Source organism: Callithrix jacchus, chromosome 10, assembly GCF_049354715.1.
Source record: "Callithrix jacchus isolate 240 chromosome 10, calJac240_pri, whole genome shotgun sequence".
NCBI lineage: Eukaryota > Metazoa > Chordata > Mammalia > Primates > Cebidae > Callithrix > Callithrix jacchus.
In genome coordinates this window covers 30,796,894-30,819,427 of record NC_133511.1, presented here as the reverse complement: position 1 = coordinate 30,819,427, position 22,534 = coordinate 30,796,894, and positions in this window count along the sequence as shown.

Sequence of the window (22,534 nt, the reverse complement as noted above, 5' to 3'; positions counted from 1 at the left end):
TCCACTAAGAGACCAAAAAGTCAGCAACTACGCAGACGACAAGTGGATAAATCCAAAAAGATGGGAAGAAACCAGCGCAAAAAGGAGGGAAACACCCGAAACCAGAACACCTCGCCTCCTACAAAGGACCAAAACTCCTCACCAGCAAGGGAACAAAGCTGGACAGAGAATGACTGTGATGAAATGATGGAATTAGACTTCAGAAGATGGATAATGAGAAACTTCCATGAGCTAAAAGAACATGTTCTAAATCAATGCAAAGAAACTAAGAACCTTGAAAAAAGATTTGAGGAAATGATGACAAGAATGGATAACTTAGAGAGGAATATGAATGAACTAAAGGAGCTGAAAAACACAATACGAGAACTTCGCGAAGCATGCACAAGTTTCAATAGCCGAATTGACCAAGCAAAAGAAAGAATATCTGAAGTCGAAGATCAACTCAATGAAATAAATCGAGAAACCAAGATGAGAGAAAAAAAGCACAAAAAGGAATGAACAAAGTCTCCAAGAAATGTGGGACTATGTGAAAAGACCTAATCTACGTTTGATAGGTGTACCAGAAGCGGATGAAGAGAATGAATCCAAGCTGGAAAATACTCTTCAGGACATCATCCAGGAAAATTTCCCCCACCTAGAAAGACAGGTCAACACTCAAATGCAGGAAATACAGAGAACACCACAAAGATATTCCACAAGAAGAGCAACCCCAAGGCACATAATCGTCACATTCAACAAGGTTGAAATGAAGGAGAAAATACTAAGGGCAGCCAGAGAGAAAGGTCGGGTCACCCACAAAGGGAAGCCCATCAGACTCACACCAGATCTCTCGGGAGAAACCCTACAAGCCAGAAGAGAGTGGGGGCCAATATTCAACATACTTAAAGAAAAGAACTTTCAACCCAGAATTTCATATCCAGCCAAACTGAGCTTCATAAGTGAAGGAAAAATAAAATCCTTTGCGAACAAGCAAGTACTCAGAGATTTTGTCACCACCAGGCCTGCTTTACAAGAGCTCCTGAAAGAGGCACTACACATAGAAAGGAACAACCAGTACCAGCCATTCCAAAATCACACTACATGCTAAAGAGCATCAACATAATGAAGAATCTGCAACAACTAACGGGCAAAACAGCCAGCTAGCATCAAAATGGCTGTATCAAATTCACACATAACAATATTAACCCTAAACGTAAATGGACTAAATGCATCAATCAAAAGACACAGACTGGCAAATTGGATAAAAATCCAAAACCATCAGTATGCTGTATTCAGGAAACCCATCTCACATGCAAGGATACACAAAGACTCAAAATAAAGAGATGGAGGAAGATTTACCAAGCAAATGAAGAGCAAAAAAAAAGCAGGAGTTGCAATTCTCATCACTGATAAAATAGACTTTAAAGCAACAAAGATCAAAAGAGACAAAGAAGGCCATTACATAATGGTAAAAGGATAGATACAACAAGAAGAGGTAACAATCCTAAACATATATGGACCCAATACAGGAGCACCCAGATACATCAGGCAAGTTCTTAATGATTTACAAAGAGACTTAGACTCCCACACAATTATAGTGGGAGACTTTAACACTCCACTGTCAATATTAGACAGATCAACCAGACAGAAAATCAACAAGGATATCCAGGGCTTGAACTCAGACCTGGAGCAAGCAAACCTGATAGACATTTACAGAACTCTCCACCCCAAATCCACAGAATATATATTCTTCTCAGCACCACATCACACCTACTCTAAAATTGACCACATAATGGGAAGTAAAGCACTGCTCAGCAAATGCAAAACAACTGAAATCATAACAAACAGCCTCTCAGACCATAGTGCCATCAAGTTAGAACTCAGAATTCAGAATCCAACCCAGAACCGCACAGCTTCATGGAAACTTAGCAACTGGCTCTTGAATGTTGACTGGGTAAACAATGAAATGAAGGCTGAAATAAAGAAGTTCTTCGAAACCAATGAGAACGAAGACACAACATGCCAGAATCTCTGGGACACATTTAAAGCAGTCTCTAGAGGAAAGTATATAGCAATAAGTGCCCATATGAGGAGAATGGAGAGATCCAAAATTGACACCCTATCGTCAAAATTGAAAGAGCTAGAGGAGCAAGACCAAAAAAACTCAAACCCCAGCAGAAGTCAAGAAATAACTAAGATCAGAGCTGAACTGAAGGAGATTGAGACACAAAAAGCCCTTCAAAAAATCAATAAATCCAAGAGCTAGTTTTTCGAAAAGATCAACAAAATAGACAGACCACTAGCCAGATTGATTAAAAATAAAAGAGAGAACAACCAAATAGATGCAATAAAACATGATAAAGGGGAAATCACCACAGAGTCCACAGAAATTCAAACCATCATCAGAGAATATTACAAACAACTCTATGCACATAAACTAGTAAACCTGGAAGAAATGGATAAATTCCTAGACTCCTGTATCCTCCCAAGCCTAAACCAGGAGGAAGCTGAAACTATGAATAGACCAATAACAAGGTCAGAAGTCGAGGCAGCAATTAAGAGCCTACCACACAAAAAAAGCCCAGGTCCAGACGGGTTCACAGCCGAATTCTACCAGACACACAAAGAGGAGCTGGTACCATTCCTTCTGAAACTATTCCAAATAATCCAAAAAGAGGGAATCCTTCCCAAATCATTTTATGAGACCAACATCATCCTGATACCAAAACCTGGCAGAGACCCAACAAGAAAAGAAAACTTCTGGCCAATATCCATGATGAACATAGATGCAAAAATCTTCAATAAAATATTGGCAAGCCGATTGCAACAGCAAATCAAAAAACTTATTCATCACGATCAAGTAGGATTCATCCCGGGGATGCAAGGCTGGTTCAATATACGCAAGTCTATCAACGTAATTCACCACATAAACAGAACCAAAAACAAAAACCATATGATTATCTCAATTGATGCAAAGAAGGCATTTAACAAAATACAACAGCCCTTTATGCTAAAAACCCTCAATAAACTAGGTATCGATGGAACATATCTCAAAGTAATAAAAGCTATTTATGACAAACCAACAGCCAATATCATACTGAATGGGCAAAAACTGGAAGCATTCCCTTTGAAATCTGGCACTAGACAAGGATGCCCTCTCTCACCACTCCTATTCAATACAGTACTGGAAGTTCTAGCTAGAGCAATCAGGCAAGAAAAAGAAATAAAGGGTATTCAAATAGAAAAGGTGGAAGCCAAATTGTCTCTATTTGCAGTCGACATGACAGTATACCTAGAAGACCCCATCGCCTCAGCACAAAAACTCCTGAAACTGATAAGCAACTTCAGCAAAGTCTCAGGATATAAAATCAATGTGCAAAAATCACAAGCATTCCTCTACACCAATAACAGACTTAAAGACAGCCAAATCAAGAATGAACTGCCATTCACAATTGCTGAAAAAAGAATAAAATACCTTGGAACACAACTCACAAGGAACCTAAGAGACCTCTTCAAGGAGAACTACAAGCCACTGCTCAATGAAATCAGAGAGGACACAAACAGATGGAGAAACATTCCATGTTCATGGTTAGGAAGAATTAATATCGTGAAAATGGCTATACTGCCCAAAGTAATTTACAGAATCAATGCTATCCCCATCAAGCTACCATTGACTTTCTTCACAGAACTAGAAAAAACCACCATGAACTTCATATGGAACCAAAAGAGAGCCCGCATAGCCAAATCAATTCTAAGCAAAAAGAACACAGCAGGGGGCATCACACTACCGGATTTCAAACTATACTACAAGGCTACAGTAATCAAAACAGCATGGTACTGGTACCAAAACAGAGATATAGACTAATGGAACAAAACAGAGGCACTGGAGGAAACACAACATATCTACAACTATACAATCTTTGATAAACCTGACAAAAACAAGCAATGGGGAAAGGATTTTCTGTTAAACAAATGGTGTTGGGAAAACTGGCTAGCCATGTGCAGAAAGCAGAAACTGGATCCCTTCCTGACACCTTACACTAAAATGAACTCCAGATGGATTAAAGACTTAAACATAAGACCTGGCATGATAAAAACCCTAGAAGGAAATCTAGGCAAAACTATCCAGGACATAGGAGTAGGCAAGGACTTCATGACCAAAACACCAAAAGCATTGGCAACAAAAGCCAAAATAGACAAATGGGACCTAATGAAACTCCACAGCTTCTGCACGGCAAAAGAAACAGTCACTAGAGTGGATCGGCAACCAACAGAATGGGAAAAAATTTTTGCAGTCTACCCATCTGACAAAGGGCTGATATCCAGAATTTACAAAGAACTCAAACAGATTTACAAGAAAAAAACAAACAAGCCCATTCAAAAGTGGGCAAAGGATATGAACAGACACTTTACGAAAGAAGACATATGTGAGGCCGACAATTATATGAAACAATGCTCATCGTCACTGGTCATCAGAGAGATGCAAATCAAAACCACATTGAGATACCATCTCATGCCAGTTAGAATGGCGATCATTAAAAAATCTGGAGACAACAGATGCTGGAGAGGATGTGGAGAGAAAGGAACACTTTTACACTGTTAGTGGGAGTGTAAATTAGTCCAACCATTGTGGAAGACAGTGTGGCGATTCCTCAAGGCCTTAGAAATAGAAATTCCATTTGACCCAGCAATCCCATTACTGAGTATATACCCAAAGGACTATAAATCATTCTGCTATAAGGACACATGCACACGAATGTTTATTGCAGCACTGTTTATAATAGCAAAGACCTGGAATCAACCCAAATGCCCATTGATGATAGAGTGGATTGGGAAAATGTGGCACATATACACCATGGAATATTATGCAGCAATCAGAAATGATGAGTTCGTGTCGTTTGTAGGGACATGGATGAATCTGGAGAACATCATTCTCAGCAAACTGACACAAGAACAGAAAATGAAACACCGCATATTCTCACTCATAGGCGGGTGATGAAAAATGAGAACACATGGACACAGAGAGGGGAGTACTAAACACTGGGGTCTACTGGGGGGAAAAGGGGAGGGCTAGTGGGAGGGGAAAGTGGGGAGGGATAGCCTGGGGAGAAACACCAAATGTGGGTGAAGGGGTGAAAGCAAACAGAACACACTGCCATGTGTGTACCTATGCAACTGTATTGCATGCTCTGCACATTTACCCCAAAACCTAAAATGCAATAAAAAAATAAGAAAAAAAATTCTAAGGCAAATATTACAAACCAAACAAGTAGCATATAGTATTTCAGTAATGGCCAAATTAGACTCATCTCAGGAATGGACAGTTAACCTGTTATTATTGATAATAGTCAGAATTTTTAATGCCAAAGTAGCTTGTATCAGGTTAACCATGATGCAGTTAACAACTACATGCTCTGGAAAAAAAAATGTATAAAAACTATTTAAAGTTAAAAAAAAAAAAAAAGACAAAACCAGGCAGGAACTGAGGAGATTAAATCTTTCAAAGAAAGAGAACTGAGACAGATATAGTTTACATGATGTATCAATCAGGTTGTCCAGAGAAGCAGAGCCAATAAGACACACACACACACACACACACACACACACACACTTATATTTACATATAAATAATTAAACATACATGTGTGTAATATTTCAAGGACTTGGCTCACATGTTTGTGAGAGCTGGTGAGTGTAAAATCTGCAGAGCATAAAAGCAAGCTGAAAACTCTCAGGCAAAAGCCAATGCTGTGGTCTTAAGGCAAAATTTCTACTGCTTCATAGAAACCTCAGTTTTGCACTCAAGGCTTTTCAATTGACTAAAGGAGGTCCACTCACATTACAGAGAACCATTTTCTTTAATTAAAGTAAACCAATATGTTAACCACATCTACAAAACACCTTCACAGCAAACCCTACATTAGTATTTAACTGCATAACTGGGCGTTATAACCTGGCCAGTTAACACATAAAACTGACCATCATGTATGGCTTTTCTTCTAAAGCTTTAAGGCCACATGGTATGCAGCCTCCAGAACTCAGGCAGAAAACCACACACTGCCTTTTTAACTTAAGGCATCAGGGGACTAAATTTAAGGCTGTGGGAGATACTGAAAATTAAAAAATAAAGTCCGGGAATGGAGAAATGCTTGGCTAACCCTTGAACCACACATACAGGGAGGAGGCTTCAAAGAGTCTAGCACAAAGCAACAGTTGGAAGGCAAAAACGGAGAGGAGAATTCAGCTGCTGACCTCTTCAGTGAAGACAGAATTTGGAATTTAAAATCACACTGAATTAGAAGTACTTACAAGCACCCCTGGCCTTCACTGAAATCCCATAATTACCACATTTAGGAGTAAATGCTGTATCCCAAAACTAAGAGTGTCCTCTTAGGACTTGAGGGAAAATACAAAATAGAGTTGCTCTAACAAAGTGTAAAATTAAGCCTCCAAAAATTCAGGGTGATTATCCAGTAATTTAACTGCCTATGTGGGCAAAACTAATCACTCTTCAGAGGAACACAAAAGAACCCAGAGTTCCTACAAGCTAACATTTATTAATGAAAAATATATTAGATGTGGAAAGAAAAAAGAAATACCACCCATTGTAATAGAAAAAAAAGTGAATAGAAATAGATCTTAAGAGGACCAGATGTTGGAAGCAGATAACAAGAACTTTAAAGCTACTACTGTTCAAGAAGTTAAAGAAAAATGTGAACATAATGAATGAAAAGACAGACTGAATCAGAGAAGTGGAAACTATAAAAAAGAACCAAATATAAACTCTAGAACAACATCTGGAAAAACAACAATAACAAAACACTGGGTAGGTGTAATGCTAGATTGAAGATTGCAGAAGAAAAGATCAATTACTTGAAGACAGAAATATTAAAAGTTTTAAATCTGAAGAACACAAAAAATTAAAATAAAATACCTCACTGACCTGGAAGAAAACATTTAGCGGTTTAACATATGTGTAATTGTAGACAGACCAAAAGAAAAGATAATAAAGGGGTCAAAACATAATTGAAAAAATGGCCAAAATATAATATGTGTGATTATTTTAAAATGTTAAATTATAAATCCAAGTTTACCAAGGAGCACCAAGAAAAATAAACACAAAGAAAATCCAAACTGGGCACACCATTATATTTGTACATGACTACATAGACATGAAAAGGTTGTGCATGGAAGATATACCTCCCATTGTTATTCTCAGGAAGTATGAGCAGGAAAAACAGAATGCAAAAGAGGAAAGGTCATTTAAGAATGTATGTACATCTCTTGACCTCGTGATCCACCTGCCTCGGCCTCCCAAAGTGCTGGGATTACAGGCGTGAGCCACCGCGCCCTGCCGAAACCATCCTGGTCAACATGGTGAAACCCTGTCTCTACTAAAAACACAAAAAATTAGCTGGGCATGGTGGCGCGTGCCTGTAGTCCCAGCTACTCGGGAGGCTGAGGCAGGAGAATTGCCTGAACCCAGGAGGCAGAGGTTGTGGTGAGCCGAGATCACGCCATTGCACTCCAGCCTGGGTAACAAGAGCGAAACTCCATCTCAAAAAAAAAAAAGAATGTATGTACAATAAATACATGAACATAATACCACTTATTTAAAATAATATGTAGCATATATTATGTAAAGAAATGAATGGAGAGATGGTCACCAAAATGTTAATGGTGAATATTTCAGTGTGACCTTTACTGTATTCTTAATATTTTATGAGTTAATGGAATTTATTATAATGATCATGTATTATTAAACCTATTCAATTTTTTTAAATCTTCTTTTACATATAAAGAAAATTTAAGTCAGGGGCTTGAGCTTTCACCTACCCCAATGATGATTCTGCATAATATTTTTCTCACCTGTTTATTGTAAAGCAGCACATGCAGACACGTTAGTCCAGAACTCACTTGGACAACATAAAGAAATTTAGGTGTAGATATCATATACGGTTTAGGATTATGTTCAGTTTTATAGTGTAGATTTAAAAGTCATCTTAGTATAGGTTAAAGATAACTCAGTTATCCTGCTACTGAGGCAGATGACAAACCAGGTTTAAATGTACCTGTTGGCTGAGCACTATGGCTCAGGCCTATAGTCCCAGCAGTTTGGGAGGCTGAGGTGGGTGGATCGCTTGAGCTCAGAAGTTCAAGATCAGCCTGGATAACACGATGAAAGCCAATCTCTACAAAAATACAAAATTAGCCAGGCTTGCTGGCACACACCTGTGTCCCAGCTACTCGGGAGGCTGAGGCAAGAGGATTGATTAAGCTGGGAGGTGGAGGTTGCAGCAAGCTGAGATCATGCCACTGAACTCCAGCCTGGGCAACAGAGCCAGACCCTTTCTCAAAAAAAAAAAAAAAAAAAAAAAGACTAACTGAAAACAAGGCTCTGTCCCTGATTTTCTTCTAAATTAATCAAAAAGAAGAAATTATTTTCTATGATTCCAGTCAATCATTCGAACAATATTTTTTGTTTGAGTACTATCTTTTCAGGCACTGGTGATTATGCAGTAAACAAAGAAGGCAAGTATTGTTTCTTTCACCTTGAAGATTATTCCAGTGATGGAGGAAAGACAATAGGCCAAACAATACATTACGTAGCACATTGGAAAGCAATAGATGCCAAGAAGAAAATTTAAAGAAGGAGTCAAGAAGGGGAGGACCAGAGATGGTAGAGAGTGCAATTTTAAATAGGCTCCAGTGAGGTGGACATTTAAAAGTCAACTTTGGAAGGATATCTGAGAGTTAGCCATGCAGATATTTAGGGAAGAACATTCTAAGCCAATAAAATAGAAAACACAAAATTCCCCATGCAGGAACATGAAGGTCATGTTTCAGGACCATGAAGAGGATGCTGAAGAAACAAAGAGGGGGGCAGTGGAAGAGATGGGGTCTTCTACACCATGGTTAAGCTTTGGCTTTCACCCTGAGTAATGTAGGAGGCCACTGAAGGTTTGGAGTTGAGAAGTGAGATGATTGAACTTCATAGTTTTTTTTTTAATTTTATTTTACCCTTTATTGAGGTATACCTGATAAATAAAAGCTCTATGTGTTTAATTGGATGTTTTGATAGACGTAAACATTGTGAAATTATTACCAAAACCAAGTTAATTAACATTTCCGTCACCTCACATAGTTATCTTTTTCTGTGTTGTAAGAATGCTTACGAGCTACTCTCTTAGCAAAATTAAGTATACAATACATTATTATTAACTATAATCACCATAGTGTACATTAGGTCTCTAGGACACATTCAACTTACAAACTCAAGTTTGTACACTTTGACCAACATTTCCTCATTTTGACATGGTTTTATGCAGCTCAATAGTGGCTGTGTTGACTGTAGACAGCACTGCAGGGTAGCAGAGCAAGAGATTAAACAGGAATGCTCATTGGCTTGAGACTGCTGCAATGATCTGGGGATGAGGGGAGGAATGATAGTAGCTTGGACCCAGCTGGTAATGCTGTAGGTGCACAAAAATGGTCCAGACTTCCAATATGGCTTTAAGGTAAATGCAAAACATTTTTCAAATAGGAAAAGAATGTGAAAAAAAGGAGACTCTGAGATTGAAAACTTTGATGCATTAAAAAAAATAGTTTCCTTTTACTGGTTAAAGACTACAGAAGGAGAAGACTGAAAGAGTAAGATGATAGGAAGTTTGTTTTGGAACATGTTAAGTTTGAACTGTCTGATAGATTTGCAAGTTGAGGTGCTGAATGGAAGCTGGATGAGAGTGTAAAGTTCAAATGATAAGTCAGGTGGATATCTAACTATAAAGTCAATAACATATTAGATATTATTAATATTTAGTCTGGACACAGTCAATAGGAATAATGCAGACAGAAAAGAGAAGTGCAAGCAGAGAGCACTCGGCTTACTAAGTTTTAGGAGTCAGATGATAAAGAGACAAAGGGTGGCCAATAAAATAGGAGAAAAATAAAGACGAAGATAACTTTCAAGGTAAAGACATTCATTTAATGAAGAGAAAGTGATCACAATGTCAAATGCTTCTGATAAGTCAGGTAAGATGATGACTAAAAATTGAACTTTGGATTTAGCAACATCAAGGTCTATAGTGACCTTAACAAGAGAAGCTTCAGAGGAGCAATAGGGTCAGACTCCTTGGCTAAAAGGGATTAAGAGAGATCTGTAGGAGAAAAAAGTAGGACAAAAAGTAAAGATAATTTTTAAAATATTTTATTATGAAAGACAAAAATATGTGGAGAAAAGGAGGCTGAGGAACAGAGTCTAGGGCAGTTGTTTTCCATGGTAATGGTTTGCTCCCCACCCACCCACCTCAGGGACCTTCAGCAATGTCTAGAAGCAACTGATGCTGTAAATGGTGAGCTGTAGGGATCTATGGGGGTCCACAGCCCTCTCTTTACCCTCCTACCAATGGAGTTGTGGAGGCTATGAGAGGGGCATTATTATTCTATAGGTACAGAACTCCTTCTGGATTTTTCCAGATAACATAATGGAACTGGTGAATGAGTTTGCAAGAGGTGGACTTTAGAATCGTTCAAGGAAAAACTTGCAATCAATCAATTCTTTCCAAAAACAAAATGGACCCACACAGAGTGCCTCATATCCATAATCCCAGCACTTTGGGAGGCTGAGGCAGAAGGATTGCTTGAAGCTAGGAGTTTAAGACAAGCATAGGCAATATAGCAAGACCTTGTCTCTACTAAAAATAAAAATAAGAATTTAGCTGGGCATGGTGGTGTGTGCCTGTAGTTCCAGCTATTCAGGAGGATAAGCAGGAAGAATTACTTGAGCCAGAAGTCAAGGCTGAAGTGAGCCATGATCGTGTCACTGCACACCAGCCTAGTTGACAGAGTGAGACTTTGTCTCAAAAATAATAATAATAATAAATTAAAATAAAAAACAATTTTTAAAAAAAGAAAATGAGCTCTTTTTAGTAGTGAGGTCTCCATCAATGGATGTGTTCAAACAAAAACAGGTAACATATTTTAAAACATATTTTAAATATGGAGAGAATCTGGACTGGATGACCTCCCAGAGTCTCTCCTTCCCAAATTGAAATCTAGATTTGTGCAGACCTGAGACAAAGACACATTGATGGCTTAATCTACCGTGTCTGCTTCATCTTTGCATGATTTCTAAGTGATTCTGTTCACACTGCCTGCTGAGGATTACCTCCCTAAACCATCATTACAAAGCTTCTAGTCTTTTACTCAATTATCAAAGTCCCAAACATCCCCACATTTCTTTGTAAGAACCCTACCATGACCTTTTGAGCAGGTTTTTATTTCTAAAACAATTCATACAGACAGCTATTGTATTTTTAACATAATTAATGTCTCACACTTATTTCTAAAGAAATGTGCCTTCTCCGAATTAAACATTACCCTTTGAGGGTATAAATAGCCAGCTTTAAGTAATCCAAATCATAGCAGTACCTTCATATTGGTTTAAATAGCCAGCTTTAAGTAATCCAAAATCATAGCAGTAACTTCATCTCCTAAGTCATGGAAAATGTGCTACTAAAGACACAGAGAAATTAAATGTCTTCACCAACTCTATTTGGGCTTGTATTTGAAAATTCCAGAGGTATTTATTAAGAGTATTTCAACCTTATTTATCCATTCTCTAGCTCAGCTGAAACATCACAAATAAGATAGACAGCCAATACTCCTTATCCCAAGCTGTGGACAGACATCTACTGATGATAATAGTACAGTCTGCTGCAGAGCCCAAATGTGCCCCACAGTTCTTCTTGACAGTGCTCAAAGAAGCCTCTACCATTTGATCCAACATGATAATCAAGATGAAGCCTATTTGGATCCCTGTTCTAGACACTGTGTCTTTGATAATATAGTAGGTATTTTATTTGCTCAAAATGAAACAAGAATTTTCTGCTTTATTTCAGCTATTAGTTGCAATCAAGGATGCATAAAAAAGCAACAGGATATAGTAGGGTTATTATTGGATCAATAATCAAGCAATTCATGCTCAAAAAAATGAAAAAGAAATTTCAGTTATGTACCTTGAACAAAACAATTTGTATCTCAGATCTTCTGACTTCACATTGTTAAAATGATGAGATTTATGGGGATTTGGAGGCAATACGCTTATTACTGGAAGTATGGATAAATAGATATGATGGATTTATACCATGCAGTTCTATGAAGATGATAGAAACTAGACATACATAGAGAAATCTGAATGGATCTTCTGTTTTGGTTTGGTTTGGTTTGGTTTTGCTTGGTTTTTGAGTGTGCAGTGACACACTCTCTGCTCACTGCAAACTCCACCTCCCGGGTTCAAGTAATTCTCTTGCCTCAGCCTCCAGAGTAGCTGGGATTATGGGTGCCCACCACCACACCTGGCTAATTTTTGCATTTTTAGTAGAGACAGTGTTTTGCCATGTTGGCCAGGTTGATTTCAAACTCCTGACCTCAGGTGATCCACCTGCCTCTTTATAGGCATGAGCCACCTCTCCCTACCTGAGTGGATCTTAAAAACAAGTGCTTTTAGCCAGGCCTGGTAGTGCATGCCTATGGTCCCAATCCCAGCTACTCAGGAAGCTGAAGCAGAAGGATCACTTGAGACTAAGACTTCTGGGCTGCAGTGAGCTATGCCTGTCAGGTTTTCACATTAAGTTCAGCATCAATATGGTGATCTCCTGGGAGCAAGAGGTTGCCTAAGAAGGAGTGAACTGGCCTGGGCTGGAAACAGAGTATGTCAAAACTCTTATGCTAATCAGTAATGGTCTTATCCCTATGAAAAGCCACTGCACTCCAGCCAATGCAACATAGTGAGACGCTATCTCTAAAAATAGAAATAAATAAAACATTGTGCTTTTAAAAAGAAAGAACAAAATGAGATAGCACAATACCATTTGTATGCATTAACTGAATATACGCATACAAAATAATTTTTATAAAAACACATAAAACAAAAGGATAATGGTAAATATGTTAAAATGATTGTGGGGTTGATGGAAGTGGAGAAATGGAATAAAATCAAATCGAAAAATAAATGAAAGATTAGCCACACATGGACAAGTGATATGCCCTGAACTAAGAATTGTGATGAACTCAACCTTCTGCTTCTTAGGTCCAATTTTAAAATAATAATGTTTTTTAAAATAAGCAAATTAGGGATTTTGCTTCTGGCATTACAAAGACTAGACAGTCTGTCAGGGAACAGGGCTACTCCTGGAGAATAACTAAATCCTGGGTAACAAATTTGATGTATTAACAGACTCTCAAAAATTAGGGAAAATAAGGAACGATTCTTTCCCTGCACACATATCCCTGACACCTCCCCCCCCCACGCCCAACACACACACACACACACACACAACCTTTAGCTTAAATGCTTAAAAGCTGGAATCTAAGAGCAGTGAGTTCTGAGCAAACGGGCTACAAGGTCTCCTTGAGGACAAAGGCCAATAGCACCTCTGTGATCCTAAGACCGGGCTTGAAACAGCAGCCAAGCAGATGAACTGAAACTGGGGCTCCCACATGAATCAGAGATTTTTGAAGGGACAAAAGTAGCTTCAGATCAGTGGTGCTCTTGTATCCTGGAAAAAACAGATGAAAATCTCTCTAGAAAAAAAGCAAATAAATAATGTCGGCCTTTGGAATTTCCTTAAATTAACTTATAATAATAAGAGTTCACATTTAAATATGACCAAATACACTGGAGGCAATCGCAGAGACTGAGAGTAAACAGAAACAACCAATCATTTAGACAGCAGATATTTAAATTACAATTGTTAGATACAGAAAATAGAGTGGCTAAGTAGAAAATATTTAAAGGAATAAAATAGGAAACCACAAAGATGAGCAAGTGAAAGGACTGCTAGAAATAACCAGGCAGATTTGAAGTAACAAAACATTAGCTGGGCGTGGTGGCAAGCGCCTGTAATCCCAGCTACTCGGAAGACTGAGGCAGGAGAACCACTTGAACCTGGGAGGTGGAGGTTGCAGTAAGCTGAGATTGCACCACTGTACTGAAAGTGAGACTCTGTCACAAGAAAAAAACAAAAACAAACAAAACATTAACATCGAACTCAAATGGGAAAAGTTCAATGCATAATGAATAATTTGGTGCATTGTGAGGTATATCTGAATAAATTACCAGAATTTATATATGAGTAAATTACACAGAAAAAATAAAATAAAATACCAAATGGAAGTTCAGAGAAATGGAGGGATAGAATAAAAAATGCAACACACAGCTAATTGGAGTTCTAGAAGGAGTGGCAAGAAATAATGGCTAGATTCTTCCTAATAAGAATCTTTCTAATCTTCCATGAACAAACAAAAGTCACTATTATAGGGGTTTTAAAAGCATCATATATTTCACGCAGAACAAATAAAAAGCAATCTGAGTGCACACAATGTTGTCACCAAAGCATAAAGGCAGAGAGATCCTAAAAGCAGCCAGAGAAGGTACTGATGATCTGCAGAGGAGGAACTTAGACTTACAGCTAACTTTACCCTGTGGAAACCATAAGATGATTAAATGCCATCTGAGCATGGCAGATAGAGATAGATAGATGAGAGAGAGAGAGAGAGAGAGAGAGAGAGAGAGAGATCCAGAATTGCATACTTAACAAAACAATTTTTCAAGTGGGAGACACAGAGATTTCATAAGAACATGTGCCAAGAGCAGTACTGTGATCACAACACTCAGCCTTGGGGCAGCAGCCAGGTGGATGACTAAACCTGACACGCTTGAACACAGCACCACCATTTCTGAAGCATGGCACACGCTAAGTAAACACAGAGACACCTGGACGGGATCTGTTCTTTCAAACGTCTTATATATACCTTAACTAAGTTGGTGCTGAGAATTTTGAGATAGGTTATGGAGAGGCATGGTATTTCTATTTCATAGGCAACTAAACATATCCAGAAAGGTTAAATTACTGACGAAAAGTAGTGGACAAATACTCTTTGAGTTTTCTTCCTTTGAAAGTATAAATATAGATAAAAATGGTAAGTATTTTTAATGAAATGTTCACTGATAAAACTATAGGTATTTAGGGACTTCCCTCATGCTCACAATCTCATTCTCATTAATAATTATCACCAATAACCATTTTGACACACACTGTGAATACTCCACAGGTAGCTTAAGGTGATATTCTTTGGTAGCTTCTCATAAAGCTCCACTACCAGAACACTATAAACAATGCCTAATGGATCAACCATCCTCCCTGATAGGGCCATCATTTCTGAAGAAAGAGGATGTATTGCTATCACTGCTGTACATAAAAATGTATTACCTCTCAGCATTCTGTAGATCAAAGGTCTAACACACATCTCACTAGGAAGATAAAATGTTTCCTTACTTCTCCAGCTTCACATTCCTTAGCTTGTGACCCTTCCTCTATCTTCAAAGCCAGAAGCACTGATGTCTCAAACACGCTTTTTAGCCACATCTCTCTTTGCCTACAATCAGAAGAGATCCTCTGTTTTTAACTATTCACATGATTACATTGGGCCCATCTGGATAATTCAGGATAATTTTTCCAGCATAAGATCCTTCACCTGAATTGCATCTCCAAAGTTTATTTTGCAGTGTATGGTCATATATTCACAGGTCCCAAAGCCATGGACATCTTTGGAGAGCCATTACTTCACTTCCTATGGAATATGGAAGAGTGGCAGAGACTCTCTTAGTCTAACAGATAAATGATAGTTAGCATTGCTCTTATTATATCAGGTCATTCTAAGCTTGTACAGTGCATTCCAGCTTTCAATGTACCCCACTAATTCAACCCAGGATCTAGAAGATAAACCATAATGCATTTATTATATGTAGTAAACTATTATATTTTGCATATTATATTTTATATGTAACATACATTACATAATACATTTGTTATATACAATTAGTTAACTAGTCTCCTATACATTTAAAATGGCATTGGTTATATCTGCCTGAGCAAAAACTGAGGAAAGGGTCACATAAATCATTTTTGGCAAGTCTTAATTATCTTTTGAAACTCCAGTAGAAAAAGAATACATTTTTTATTGTACTTGTGCAAAAACAAGGCAAGTTAACACAGCAGGCCTGGGATCACTATCTTTAAAAAGATAACTGACTGCATCAAACAAAAGTAGGGGCAATGCATTGTAGGTCTTATAACATAAATAAAGTTAATGTATGACAAAAAAAATCACATGAAATACTGGGGGAATGAAAGTATTTAAGATTCTATCTATAAAGTGATGTAATATTAAGATAAACTATGATATACATATAGTAAACCACAGAGTAAGTCTTGTTACCAGAGATAAAGAGGAATATTTCCTAAGGATAAAATGGTTAATTTATTTTAAAAATGTAAATGTATATGCATCTAATAGCAGATTCAAAATATATGAAGGAAAAAAGGAGCTGAAATGAGAAATAGACAAATCCACAATTAAAATAAGAGCTCTAAACACTCCTCAGTCAGTAACTGATAGACAAGATAGGCAGAAGATTGGAGTAAGCATAAAGAAGTCTTAAACAGCACTATCAACAGCTTGAAATGATTGATATTAATAGACTATTCCACTCAACAATTGCAGAATACACACGTTCAAGTGTTGACAGAATATTCACTCATATTAGTCCAATGAGCACAGTTAACAGTAGCAGATATCCATGGTTCAGAAGGGTCCATGGGGTTTACAGATCCAGTGACTGTGATTCCCTTTTCTCTTCCAATAATTATTTGTGCTTTCTGTTGTACATCACCAGAGGAAACTGGGAAACTAGTTGATGATCCACTGTCTACAGTCATTTCTCTACAAGTCACTCTTTTCAATTGGGACAATTCCCCATGGATTTTATGAGAATTCATGGTGCACACATCAATACTAATTATTTCCAATTATACATTCAGAAATGGGAGTGATAAAATGGTGCAGGACAATGATTCAAGCAGTGCCACTCAGATGGGTACAGCACCAGAGTAAGCAGCAAACAGGAGAGTCTCTCCTTCTCTCCTCCTCTCCCTCTCCCTCCCTGCCACCAGAGAATGACAAATAGTCATACTACCGTTCCTTGACCTACTTGGCTGCCTGTGTGACCAGCTACAGAAAATTCTCAGTTTCAGGGGACAGAGAAGTCTTGCAGTTTGGCATTCTCAGCAGGAATGTTCAGGGATTCCCAGAGCCCATGGCAGATTCCCTATCCCAACATATAGTAATAAAATAACTGGGTAGTGATTTGAGAACAGATGGACAAATAGATCAATGGAACAAAGCACTGAACTTAGAGAACGTATACATGAAATTTTAATTAGCAGTAATGTATACATGAATATTTAGCAATAAATTAATTAGCAATAAATATAGAAGTATATAACCAAAAATAAAATGTGAACAGAGAGGTTGTTTGGTTTACAGCATTAGGAAGAAAATAAAATTGGATTCTTAACTAACATCACCTATAAAAGTAAAATTCAGATAGATTAATGAAAGATGAAATAGAAAATAAATAGAAGAAAATGTCAGAATACATGTTTGCAATGCAGAGGCAAGAAATAACTCTTGTTAAAAACTTGAAAAGCACATCCAAAGGCAAAACTGTCTTAAATATAATTACTTCCTCTATTAAAAAATTAAGTATTTTTGTTTAATAGAGGAAGTATGGATAGAGTTAAAGAGAGAAAACAGGCTGTAAGAAAATATTAGCCATATCCAAAACTGGCAATATACTGACATGTAAGGGTTAAGTCAACAAGAGACAGATAACCAAAGAGAAAAAGTGGGCAAAAATATGAATAGGCAATAAAAATAAAACCAACTCCAAGAGCTAATCCACAAATCAAGGGATGCTCAAATTCATTAGTCGTCACAGGAGCAAATGAAAACAATAATGAAATAGTATCTTATTCCTGTTAATTTAGTTAGAATATAAAACTAAGCAATCTCAACTATTGGTAGAGTGTAAGGGTAGAAGAACCCACATACCCTCCTGCTGGGAGAATAATGATGCAGATATTCTCAAGAGCTATCTGTCAGCACCTAGTCAAGTCAAACTTACATATACTTTACAACTCAGCAATTATGCTCACAGATGTGAGGAACACAGAAATTCTCCCGCAGGTCCACAAGTGACATACATAGCCATGTCTATTGCAGCCTTATTTATGGTGATAGGGATTCAGCACAATCCCAGTGTCCATCACGAACTGGGAGAGTGGATAGACCAGTTTTGGTGGATGCACGTGGAGTTTGATGAAGCATTTAGAAAGAATGAACTAGATGTTCACAGAGCACCATGACTGGTACTTCAGTGCTAAGTAAATTAAATGAAATGAGATCTACAACTTGCCATTATTTGCATAAATTAAAAACACAGGCACACTAAACATATTTTTTAAATGACATATAAATGAATGATATATAACAAATAGATTAGAATGGTTGTCGATGTTGAATGAATGAAAAAAATGAAATTTGGGATTGGGGACAAATGCAAATAATTTAGTTAGTGAATAAATGAATAAGAATAGTTCTTTCTCCTTTGAAATAATTTAAGAGAAGTGGCCTCAAATGGAGGTAAAAACATAAGGAAAAGCACATAGGAAAGCATGTCTATAAAAACAAAGACAAATATACAATTTCAAGGTAACAACAGAGTGTTTCAAGAGAAGTAGCAGAAGATAAGACAGAGAAGGTAAAGCTGAATCTTGTGTCTTTTAGTTTCTTTACCTCAAAAATATGATATAAGCTTTACTGATATTTAATACATGGACTGATCCTGGAACTCTGGTTTGTAATTGGGATCTATATGCAAGAAAATAAAGAAAAAGAGCCCAGTTCCCTAAACATCTCTGTCCTAAGTCTCTTTTGTCTCTCTGCAGCTCACATCTATGGGTACTTCCTATGGCTCTGTGATGTCATTTCCTTTTGTAGCTATTAGTTTCCTGCAGTGTCTGTACTTTCCTCCACCCAGGCTGCCTGATAACAGATGTGATTTCCAGCTGTGTCTATATACCAACCATAGTGGGTTCATTAATAACAATTATTAAGTACTTTATGTTACAAATTGAGCCTGTAGCAATAGAGAAAACATCCAGTCATTTATTTTATGGCCTCTTGTCAAGAGGTAACTATAAATTCCCATTATCTCTACATTATCAGTGCTGCAAAATAGATCTGAGCATGAGTCATAAATAAAACTCCCAAACAGCTCAATCATTCTGGAAAGCACAGAGCATAAATTAACACTTGACGATGTAATGTTATATGTGAACTTAAATAATAGCTCAGGCCTTCCTGTCAGCTAATTATGCAAATTATTATTTTTAAGACTTACATTTGTAGTTGCATGGCTGGCACATTCATTTAGATACACAATTAGAGCTCAATAAATATGCAGTCCTACATCGCCCTTCCATAACCCAACAGTTTCTACTAATGATGTATGAAGAACAGTGAAAATGAGGAGAAAAAGTTTCAGTTGAAAGAATGTCTCATAGGACTATAGGGAATAGGAAAAAAAAATCACATTTTCTTTGAATACTACATTTCACAGAAAAAAGATCATTAAATTTGGGAAGATGAATAGAAGAGGAGTAGCAAACTGTACGCATTATAGGTTCCTGGGTGGAAGTCCGTATGGATTCTCAGTCTATTGTAGAAATATTGATTTAGTTACCTCTCTGTGTAGGGTCGAAACTGTCTTAAACGATGAAAACAGTTAAAATAAAAAATAAGCTGAAAACAAGAATTTAATTTTTAAAAGAAAAATGTCCAGTAAACACATGAAAATTGTTGAAACACTAATAACCAAAGACATGCAAATTAGTCATGGGATAACATTTTTCATGTTTTAAAAGTTAATCCCCAGTTAACTGGGGAAGAGACAGTGAAATGGGAAATAGAAAATCCAATCATTTCCTAGAAGAAGTATAAAGGAGTCACACTTTGGAGGCCATTTGGCAATATCTACCAATAATACCGATGACCATAAAAGTGTCCGTTACTTTTGATCGGTAATTTGAATTATGAAAAATGTATCAGTTACAGACTTAGTAGAGGAATGTTTATGATGATGAATTTATAATGGCAAAAAAAAGAAGTAGCAGGTAATAATATTCACTAGGAGAATGGGAGAAGAGCTACAATAAAGTCTGAGAGGAAATGCTTAAATAACTCATGGTATACCCAACCAATGAAACGCTGTGCTGCTGCCAAAAAATCATTTTGTGAGAAATATTTAACAGGAAAGCGCTCAAAGATCACTTTAAATAGATTGCAAAATGGTTTTTATAACACAATTCCAATCATTAATCACAGTTACAGTTTTATACATATATATATGCACTCATATATGACTAGAAAAATACAGTAAATATTAAAAGTTTTTTCTATATGATGGAATGATAAATATTTTCTATCATCTTAATAATTTTCTATATTGTCTAAAATTTCTTTCAGTGGGAGAGAGAAATAATTTACAAAAAATTGACCTAGTATGAATTTCTATTTATATTTTGTCAAAGCCTTCCATAGCCTGTATCCAATGGACCAGTCCAACTTTGTCTTCACTGAAGTACGAAATAAGACTTTGGTCAAATCCACGGCTTTTCATTGCCCCCAATCCTGCCCTGTTTCTTTCCAAATCAGTCTTTGCTCAAGTTTTATTTCCTCTGTGTTCTTAAAACTGGTTAAACAGCATTAAAATCACAACCTTAAAGCTCACAACCTCTGCCTGGAACCACATAAAAACAGGAATATGCCAGCTATCCAAAGTAATTGCCTCCTCTGAAAAAAAATTAAAAATAAAAATAAAGCAGCCTTTTCCTTAAACCTCTTAAAGGAGATCCTGTCATGGCTTTCAAACATGCTGCTCTGCCCTGCTCCGAGTTTCCCTGAGGCTCCAGCAATCCAAGCTCTCTCCAGCAAGCCCACAGCTTTTCTCACCATCCTCTAACCTCCCCTGCTTCTTGCTTTCTTTAGATACATTTAGCCTCTTTGGCTATGTTCCCTGCCCTTTTCACATCACATCTTTTGTCTCTGACCAGTCTCCAGATGGACAAGGCAGGACTATGAGAGGGTTCTCTACATCTATAAAAAAGAAAAAGTAATAAACTGTGCAGCCAGTGTCACACGGTGTGAGGTTTAAATGTTTTAACACTGTTTAAATATTGCACATGTTGTAACTTTGGTACCTCTTTTTCCACATTCACTCAACGGGTATTACTAATAAATGACCAGTACTCTGCTTGCCCTTTTTGACCCACGAGTATGGGAATTATGCTTGATTATTCCTTCTCTATCCTTTCCTTAGCCCAATACATCACTAAATTCTACTTTATCTTCAAAATATAGCTCAAGTTAGCCACAGCTCTTTTTATCCATTAGCACCAAGCTAAGCTAAGCAGCCAACTCTCCCTGAGATCCCTGAAGCAACTCCTGATTTGCTTCACCAATCTACTCCTGTACCCTAATCTTAATTAGTAAGATTATTACTAATACAGAAGCTCATCATTTTTCTTAAAAAGCCAACCAAAAGTAATTCATTTTAAGACCCAAAATCTCCAATGGTTTCTTTAACAGACATGATGTGTCTTGGTATTTGGTTAGCACACAGATGATGAAGCTGTCCATAATGGCACGAGAGTACAGAAGAGGAACTACAGCCCATGAAAGGACGCTTACCTGCCAGAGAACTCTGCAAGTCTGTGCTGTTGGAAGAGTGAGAGAAGTCTATGGAAAGCTCTCTCTGATACACAGAGCTGCATATTTCTTCTTAGGTGTGTGAAGTACAGAAGACACGTATTAAAGTAATGCATGGGACACATCAAAGTTGACAAATGACTTATTTAACTTAACAAAAGATATTTGAATGCATGTACGTTATTTTTACCCACAGGTGATTGCCCTGGTAAAGTCTATAAACCAGTTATGACCTGTGCATGAACTAAGCACCTCAGCGGCTTCTTACTACACCTAAAATAAAATTCCCAATGCCTGCAGGGTTCTCCAAGACACAGCCCCTTCTCTCTCCGGCCAACCTCTCCAGAGCTAATTATATTGACCTTTTATTTCTTGACTGTTTCAGCTGTTTTTACATTTGTGTGATGCCATTCCTTCTGCCCCACTCTTCACCTGAATAATTTCCATGGTGGATCAGCCATGTTGAAGCATGTATGTCAAACTGACGTAAGGGTTTGACAGAAATGTATTTGCACGAATTGCTGAAGAGCCTCCTGAGAGAATATTTCTATTAGGGTAGAAAGAATACAGGTGCTAAAATGAGCTCAACCCATTAACACTATTTATTGAAATTAAAAAGTGATTAAGAGGATAGCATGGGTTTATCACTAGCGGTTGTCTCATTCCAATCCCACAGACTGGGAGATTTGTGATTTAAAGATTATTGTATAAAATCAGTAATTTTTTTATCTTCTGGGAAAACTGGTTCACTATATAAAGAAAACTAAATGAGAGGCCTACTGTATTAGATACTGAGTCACTTATCCAGTATTCATTCCCTCCTCTTCTCTGCTGACTAAACTTTGATTTTATGTGGGGTGTGGGTTGTCAGTCTAATCATTCA